Source organism: Pristiophorus japonicus, chromosome 16, assembly GCF_044704955.1.
Source record: "Pristiophorus japonicus isolate sPriJap1 chromosome 16, sPriJap1.hap1, whole genome shotgun sequence".
NCBI lineage: Eukaryota > Metazoa > Chordata > Chondrichthyes > Pristiophoridae > Pristiophorus > Pristiophorus japonicus.
The window spans coordinates 86,626,463-86,634,524 of NC_091992.1; positions in this window are offsets into that span (position 1 = coordinate 86,626,463).

Sequence of the window (8,062 nt, forward strand, 5' to 3'; positions counted from 1 at the left end):
GGGGGAAAGGAGAGGGAGGGAGGGAGGGAGGGGGAGAGGAGAGGGAGGGAGGGAGGGGGAGAGGAGAGGGAGGGAGGGAGAGGAGAGGGAGGGAGGGAGGGGGAGAAGAGAGGGAGGGAGGGGGAGAGAAGAGGGAGGGAGGGAAGAGGAGAGAAGAGGGAGGGAGGGAGGAGAGGACAGGGAGGGAGGGAGGGAGGGGGAGAGGAGAGGGAGGGAGGGAGGGAGGGGGAGAGGAGAGGGAGGGAGAGGAGAGGGAGGGAGGGGGAGAGGAGAGGGAGGGAGGGGGAGAGGAAAGGGAGGGAGGGAGGGAGGGGGAGAGGGAGGGAGGGAGGGGGAGAGGAGAGGGAGGGAGGGAGAGGAGAGGGAGGGAGGGATGGAGGGGGGAGAGGAGAGGGAGGGAGGGAGGGGGAGAGGAGAGGGAGGGAGGGAGGGAGGGGGAGAGGAGAGGGAGGGAGGGGAGGGGGAGAGGAGAGGGAGGGAGGGAGAGGAGAGGGAGGGAGGGAGGGGGAGAAGAGAGGGAGGGAGGGGGAGAGAAGAGGGAGGGAGGGAAGAGGAGAGAAGAGGGAGGGAGGGAGGAGAGGACAGGGAGGGAGGGAGGGAGGGGGAGAGGAGAGGGAGGGAGGGAGGGGGAGAGGAGAGGGAGGGAGAGGAGAGGGAGGGAGGGATGGAGGGGGAGAGGAGAGGGAGGGAGGGAGGGGGAGAGGAGAGGGAGGGAGGGAGGGAGGGGGAGAGAAGAGGGAGGGAGGGAGGGAGGGGGAGAGGAGAGGGAGGGAGGGGGGGAGGGGGAGAGGAGAGGAGAGGGAGGGAGGGAGCAGGAGAGGAGAGGGAGGAGGCTGAACGGGCCCGGCTGATGTGAAGAAGCCGGGCGCAAGACTTCGGGCAGGGCCCGCCCCCAGCAAGATGCTGGGCGGGCGGGCCCCGCCGAAAGTGTTAAAGGTAGGTGGCCGGGGGAAAACGGAGCTGGGGAGCCGGAGGGGGGGGAGCGGAGCGGGAGCTGGGGTGTGGGGTCGGAGCGGGAGCTAGGGGGAGCGGAGCGGGAGCTGAGGGGGTGAGCGGAGCGGGAGCTGGGGGCAGGTCGGAGCAGGAGCTGGGGGCGGGGGTGGGGTGGGGGTTGGGGGGTTGAGAGAGCCAGCTAGAGCCAGAGCAGGAGCTGGACCAGGGAGGTGCAGCCTGATCCTCGCAACCCCAGTGAGGCCATTCGGCCAGGGCTAGGGGCTGCGTGCTTCGGGCCCCTCCCACACAGTTTCAGGTGCCTGGAGCTACTGCACATGCGCGCCCACTGTAGCGTGCCTGTGCAGAGGTCCCGGCACTGATTTCAGCGCAGGGACCTGGCTCCGCCCCTCACAGCTCGTGCTGCGCCGAGCTGCAAAGGACCTGCAGGAAGCCGGAGAATCTGCAGATATTTTTTTGCCGCACTTTCGGGCGCGAAAAACGGGCATCCAGGTCGGAGCTGTGCCGTTCTAGGCGTGGCCCGAAACTTGGGCCCAAAGAAACAAAGGAAATAAATAATGCATCAATCTAACTGACAGAGATTGTGCAAGTTTGACTTTTCATATGTCAAATGTTGAAAAATATTTGACAAAAAGAGAAACACAGAAACATAGAAAATAGGTGCAGGAGTAGGCCATTCGGCCCTTCGAGCCTGTACCACCATTCAATAAGATCATGGCTGATCATTCCCTCAGAACCCCTTTCCTGCTTTCTCTCCATACCCCTTGATCCCTTTAGCCGTAAGGGCCCTATCTAACTCCCTCTTGAATGTATCCAATGAACTGGCATCAACAACTCTCTGCGGCAGGGAATTCCACAGGTTACAACTATCTGAGTGAAGAAGTTTCTCCTCATCTCAGTCCTAAATGGCCTATCCTTTATCCTAAGACTGTGTCCCCTGGTTCTGGACATCCCCAACATCGGGAACATTCTACCCGCATCTAACCTATCCAGTCCCGTCAGAATCTTATATGTTTCTATGAGATCCCCTCTCATCCTTCCAAACTCCAACGCCAATGTAAAAAGGCCCAGTTGATCCAGGTAGGCATTGATCGGGAGGGCTTTGGGTTTCTCAAAAATAGCAAACTTTCCCAAGGTGCAGGGAGCAATAGACTGTATGCACATCATCCTGAGAGCACCTTTACAGGGTGCGGAGGTGTTTCAGAACCAAAAGGGATTCCACTCCCTGAATGTGCAGCTCGTTGTCGACCACAACCAAATAATCATGGCAGTAAATGCTAATTTTCCAGGCAGCATCCATGAGAGCACTGCCTCTGACCTGTTTAACAGCCAACCACAAGGTCACGGTTGGATGCTGGAGGATAAAGGATACGGCCTTGTCAGCTGGCTCATGACCCTCCCTGCGTAATCCCCAGTTAGAAGCCGAAAAGAGTTACAACGAAAGCCATATAGCAACACGCAATATTGTCGAAAAGACAATTGGAGTGCTGAAGCAGCACTTCAGATGCCTGGACCACTCTAGAGGCAGCCTACAATGCCACCCTGACCAGGTCGCTGAGTTTATTGTGGTGTGCTGCATGTTGCATAACCTAGCTCTAAGAAGAGGACAATTGCCAGATGGGGCTGCCGGTCCACCTCAGGAAAGAGTGGAGGCGGAAGAGGCAGATGAGGAGGAGGAGGTTGATGAGGACCTCAGGGAGGACAATCAGCCTGGCGATGAACCCATACCCTCACGCCGCCCCCCCTCCCCCCCCCCACCCACCCGACAAGACTGGGAAAACCCCTTGGGAGTTACACGGCTGCAAAACTCTTGTGTCAGCAGCTCATAACTGAATTTTTTGCATGAACTTACATTGGTGACAGTTCCAGTTCCAGTTACGGAAAGACAACAGTTGCAGTTGCGTTACGTTTCATCCTTGCCTGGCTTGGCCATTGTTTTCCAACAATTATATTCGTTTTACCTTACCTTATGTTATTAGAAGACACTGCACAACAATTGTAAAATTCAATAAAAAAATTTATTATTTTAACAATGGAACTAATTTTTTTTGAACTGTAACTCCCCCACCACCCCCTCAACAATCACCCAACAATAAAACACAATAACATCAACAAGAACAATAAAACACCCCACTCCCTACCTGCGGCCACATTTCCCTCCAGGTCCTTTACCCTCCCGCCCGTGTCTTAACCCCCCCGTTTGAATCCATGGGTAGCGGAACGATGTGCAGCGGGCGATGGCAAGACTTCCTGCTGTGGGGGGCAGGGGGAGGTGGGGTTGATGGTGGCAGGATTCTTTCAGGGCGTGGTGGAGCAGAAACAACTTCCGAGCCAGAAGGAAGTTCTTCCTCCTGACTCGCATCTGTGCTGGCGGTTGGTGGGGCAGCACCTTGGGGTGCAGTGCCATCTCCTGACACTATCTCATGCTGCAAGGCATGGACAGCGGCAGTCTGTTCACACATCTCCCGAATCATCTGCTGCATATCCTCCGATATGCGAGCGGACATCCAGGACATGTTCCCTGTGTAAGCACCAAACGCCTGGAAGAGGTCATGACTTATCCCGACACTAAGTTTGAATACTTAGCGTGACACTAAGTTCATTTTTCTGAACTTCAATGAGTATAGGCCCAACCTACTCAACCTTTCTTCATAAGTCAAACCGCTCATCTCCGGAATCAACCTAGTGAACCTTCTCTGAACAGCCTCCAATGCAAGTATATCCTTCCTTAAATACGGAGACCAAAACCGTACCACAAATTTAAAATTCTCATCCTTAGGTTTAACTCGTTTCATGTCCTCGCTCTTCTCTATCTCTGTAACCTCCTCCTGTCCTACAACCCCTCCATCCCCACCAAAATCTCCACTGGTATCTTATGCCTCTGTCCCTCCTATCACCCCACTACTTGAGCCATGCCTCCAGCTGTCTGGGCTCTATGCCTTGGATTGCTTTACCTAAACTGCTCCACCTCCCTTTCCTCTTTTAAGGACCTCTTTAAAATCCACCTCTTTGAACAAGCTTTTGATCACCCCATCTAATATCTCCTTGTTCAGCACAGCTTTGCGCCTCTGTGAAGTGTCGTTGACATGCCTTTCCACACTAAAACACTGTCTGTCTGCATGTTATTGCTGCTGGCCCTTAAATCCCGGAAGGTGCATTAAGAAGCCACGTCATTATCACATGGCATTGTCACTATTGAGGCTAATCTGTTCTCTCCAATCTGTCAATGTAATTGGATTCTTAGGTAACATATGCTGGGACCTTTATCTGCCTTGCAACCATTAATATTGCTACAGGTCATGAACCAAGTGATAGTCATGTTGCTAAACTATAACTTTATTAACAGGAAGTCCGCAGGTGGCGCTGGATCACATTATTGCAAAAAATATTTACGAGGAGGATCCCAGAATATAACAACAACAACTTGTATTTAGATAACACCTTTCATGACTACCGGACATCTCAAAGTGCTTTACAGCCAATGAAGTACTTTTGGAGTGTAGTCACTGTTGTGATGTAGGAAATGCGACAGCTAATTTGCGCACAGCAAGCTCCCACAAACAGCAATGTGATAATGACCTGATAATCTGTTTCTGTTATGTTGATAAGGAGAAATTAGAGCAGGTGACCAAATGCTTGGGCAAAGAGGTAGGTTTTAAGGAGCGTCTTGTGGGAGGAAAGAGAGGTAGAGAGGCGGAGAGCTTTAGGCAGGGAATTCCAAAGCTTAGGGCCTAGGCAACAGAAGGCACGGCCACCAATGGTTGAGTGATTATAATCAGGGATGCCCAAGAGAGCAGAATTAGAGGGACACAGACATCTAAGGAGGGGCAAGGCCATGGAGGGTTTTGAAAACAAGGATGAGAATTTTTAAATCAAGGCATTGTTTAAACGGGAGCTGTGATATATTCACAGAGCCCAGCACACACAGCTTCCTAACATGGCAGGCAGCTCTCTCGGAAGTCTCCAGAAATCTGCCTAGTTCTGTTTATTATTAGCCCTGCACTTGCAGTACACAATATGTCCACATCCACAGTGTGGCACTACAAACATTACAAGCTTACAGACATTACACTTCTCCCTCCTTAATGAAGAAGCCATCATAACAAACATCATACATAACTTTCATGTTTATACATAACACAGATTATAAACTTTTTTTTTCCATATTTACAAATTTAACTTTACCACTTGTTTTCTGTTTCAAAGAGGATACCTTCGCTCTCGAACAGAACCTTCCAAACATGGTCTTGAATCTAAATTCATTCGAGGCTCATCCTGAGGAACGTTTTCCTCCACGGAATTTCCTTGATTTTCATTTGTACTCACTCTAACTTCAGGCTCTTTGTTTTCCTGACTCGGACTCAGACTTTCATTCTGATTCTCTCCTGGATTTGTTTCCAGTACATTGGATTTAGGATTTGCTATTGGTATATCAAAACTATCTGATGAGTCAGAAATAATTGAATCATTCCCACCTTCAACTCCTTCCATGTCTGCAGGTAAAATATGATCAATATGAACAAACCTAACCTGTCCATTATCAAACATCTTTACCAAATATGTGCGAGGACCACATATCTTCACCACTCTTCCTGGTAACCACTTTAACCATTTATGGTGATGGTTCTTCATTCTCATCTTCTGGTTTAATTTCACACTTCTCTCTTTTACTCTACCTCTATCAGGATTCTCTTTCTGTCTTAATTGTGTATCTTCTACGGACTGTGCCAAATTTGGCTTTAACAATGAGAATCTGGTTCGTGGCTGTCGTTTGAGAAACAACTCTGCTGGTGTTCTACCACTAGTTGTATGAGGAGGATTTCGATATGTAATCAAAAAATTTGCCAATTTGTGATCCAATGACAACTGTCGTTTCCTTGGATTTGGATCTAACATTTGTTTTATGAGGGCACGTTTTACAATTTGTACAGTGTGCTCTGCTGCACCATTCGAAGCAGGATGGTATGGTGGATCCTTGGTATGTTTCACACCATTTGTGCTCATGAATTGTGCAAATTCTTCTGAACAAAATTGTGGTCCATTATCCGAAACAATTTCTTCAGGGAGGCCAAATGAAGAAAATTATTTTCGTAAAATGTCCAATGTTTTGCTTGTTGTTATTTTCCACATTGGAAACACCTCAACCCACTTCGAATGGCTATCAATCACAATAAACAATTGTTGTCCTTCTAACTCAGCAAAATCAATATGTAGCCTTTGCCACACCCTGGGAGGCCATTTCCATGGCTGTAATGGTACTGGTGGTGGTCGCTTGCTTACCGATTGACATGTCGTACACTGACTCACGATGTACTCTATATCTTTATCACGACCTGGCCACCATAAATAACTGCGTCCAAAACTCTTGGTCAAGCACATTCCCAGGTGCTGGTCATGGAGGTCTCCTAATAATTTGGACCTGAATTTATTTGGTATAACCACTCTTGCACCCCACATGATACAATCTTTATCGACTGATAATTCATTCCTACGAATGAAGAATGGATGTGTATCTTTGTCTGTTACCTAGTTTGGCAATCCATTTGCAATATACTCATACACCTTTGACATCACTGGGTCACGTTTGGTTGCTCTACCAATCTCTTCAGCTGTGACGGGCAGTTCATCAATGTATTAAAAATAAAACACTTCTTCCCTATCGGGTGTAACTTGTGATGGGGAAGGCAATCTAGACATTGCATCAGCATTACTGTGATCAGCTGATCAGCTGTATTCAATATCATATGTATATGCTGACAAAATCAAAGCCCATCTCTACATTCAGGCTGCAGCTAATGTTGGAACTGGGGACTTAGGACGGAGGATTGCTGTGAGGGGCTTATGGTCCGTAACGATGGTAAACTTATGACCATATAAGTATTTGTGAAACTTCTTGACCCCAAAGATTAATGCCAAAGCTTCCCTTTCAATTTGCACATAATTACTCTCACTGGCACTGAAAGTGCATGAAGCAAAAGCAATTGGTCTCTCCTCCCCACTACTTAATACATGAGAGATCATTGTCCCAATTCCATATGGAGAGGCATCACATGCTAGCTTAATCTCCTTAGATATGTCATAGTGAACTAACATGGTGCTCTCTATCAATTTGCTTTTACACTCCTTGAATGCTGTATCGCATTCTTTTGACCACTTCCAATGGGCCTGTTTTTTTCAAAAGTTCATTCAGTGGATGTAATACTGTAGTCAAATTTGATAGGAACTTCCCATAATAGTTCAAAAGACCCAAGAATGAACGAAGTTCAGTGACATTCCTGGGAATGGGTGCATTTCTAATTGCATCCAATTTTTCCATGGTTGGATGTAAACCATCTTTGTCTTCTCTGTACCCTAAGTACTCCACTGAGTTTTTAAATAAGTCACACTTACGAGCAGACACTCATACTCTGTGCTTCTCTAACCGTTTGAGGACTTCATTCAATATGTTAGTATGAATTTGCTTATTTGGTACTGAAATTAATATGTCATCCAAATAACATACTACCCCTTCAATACCTTGCAAAATCTGGTTCATCACCCCTTGGAATATGGCAGGGGCGGAAGACACTCCAAACGGTAGCCTATTAAATTGATATAGGTCTAGATGAGTATTTATAGTCAAACATGACTTGGACTCCTCATCTAGTTCAAGCTGTAAGTAAGCATTCATAAGATCCAGTTTTGAGAAGATCTGACCACCTGTCAGTGTTGTGAACAATCTTCTATATTCGACAATGTATTGGGGACATTACCCTCTAGAACCTGGTTTACGGTTACTTTATAATCACCACACAATTTTACCTTACCATCGGACTTAGGTACAACAACAATGGGTGTAGCCCAATTACATCAATCTATCTTACAAATAATGTTCTCAGTCTCTAGTCTTTTGAGTTCTTGCTCAACTTTCTCCTTGAGTGCACATGGTACAGAACGTGGCTTGTAGTAAACCGATCTAGCGTCCTTCTGTACCCTGACACTCGCCTTGAAGCCTTGGATCGGAATGCCCGTTTCACAGAACACCTTCGGATACTTCTTGATAACCTCATCCGTTGATGAAAATCTCGCTTCCCCACAGAAAATCTCACTCCAATCCAGCTTCAGTGAGCTC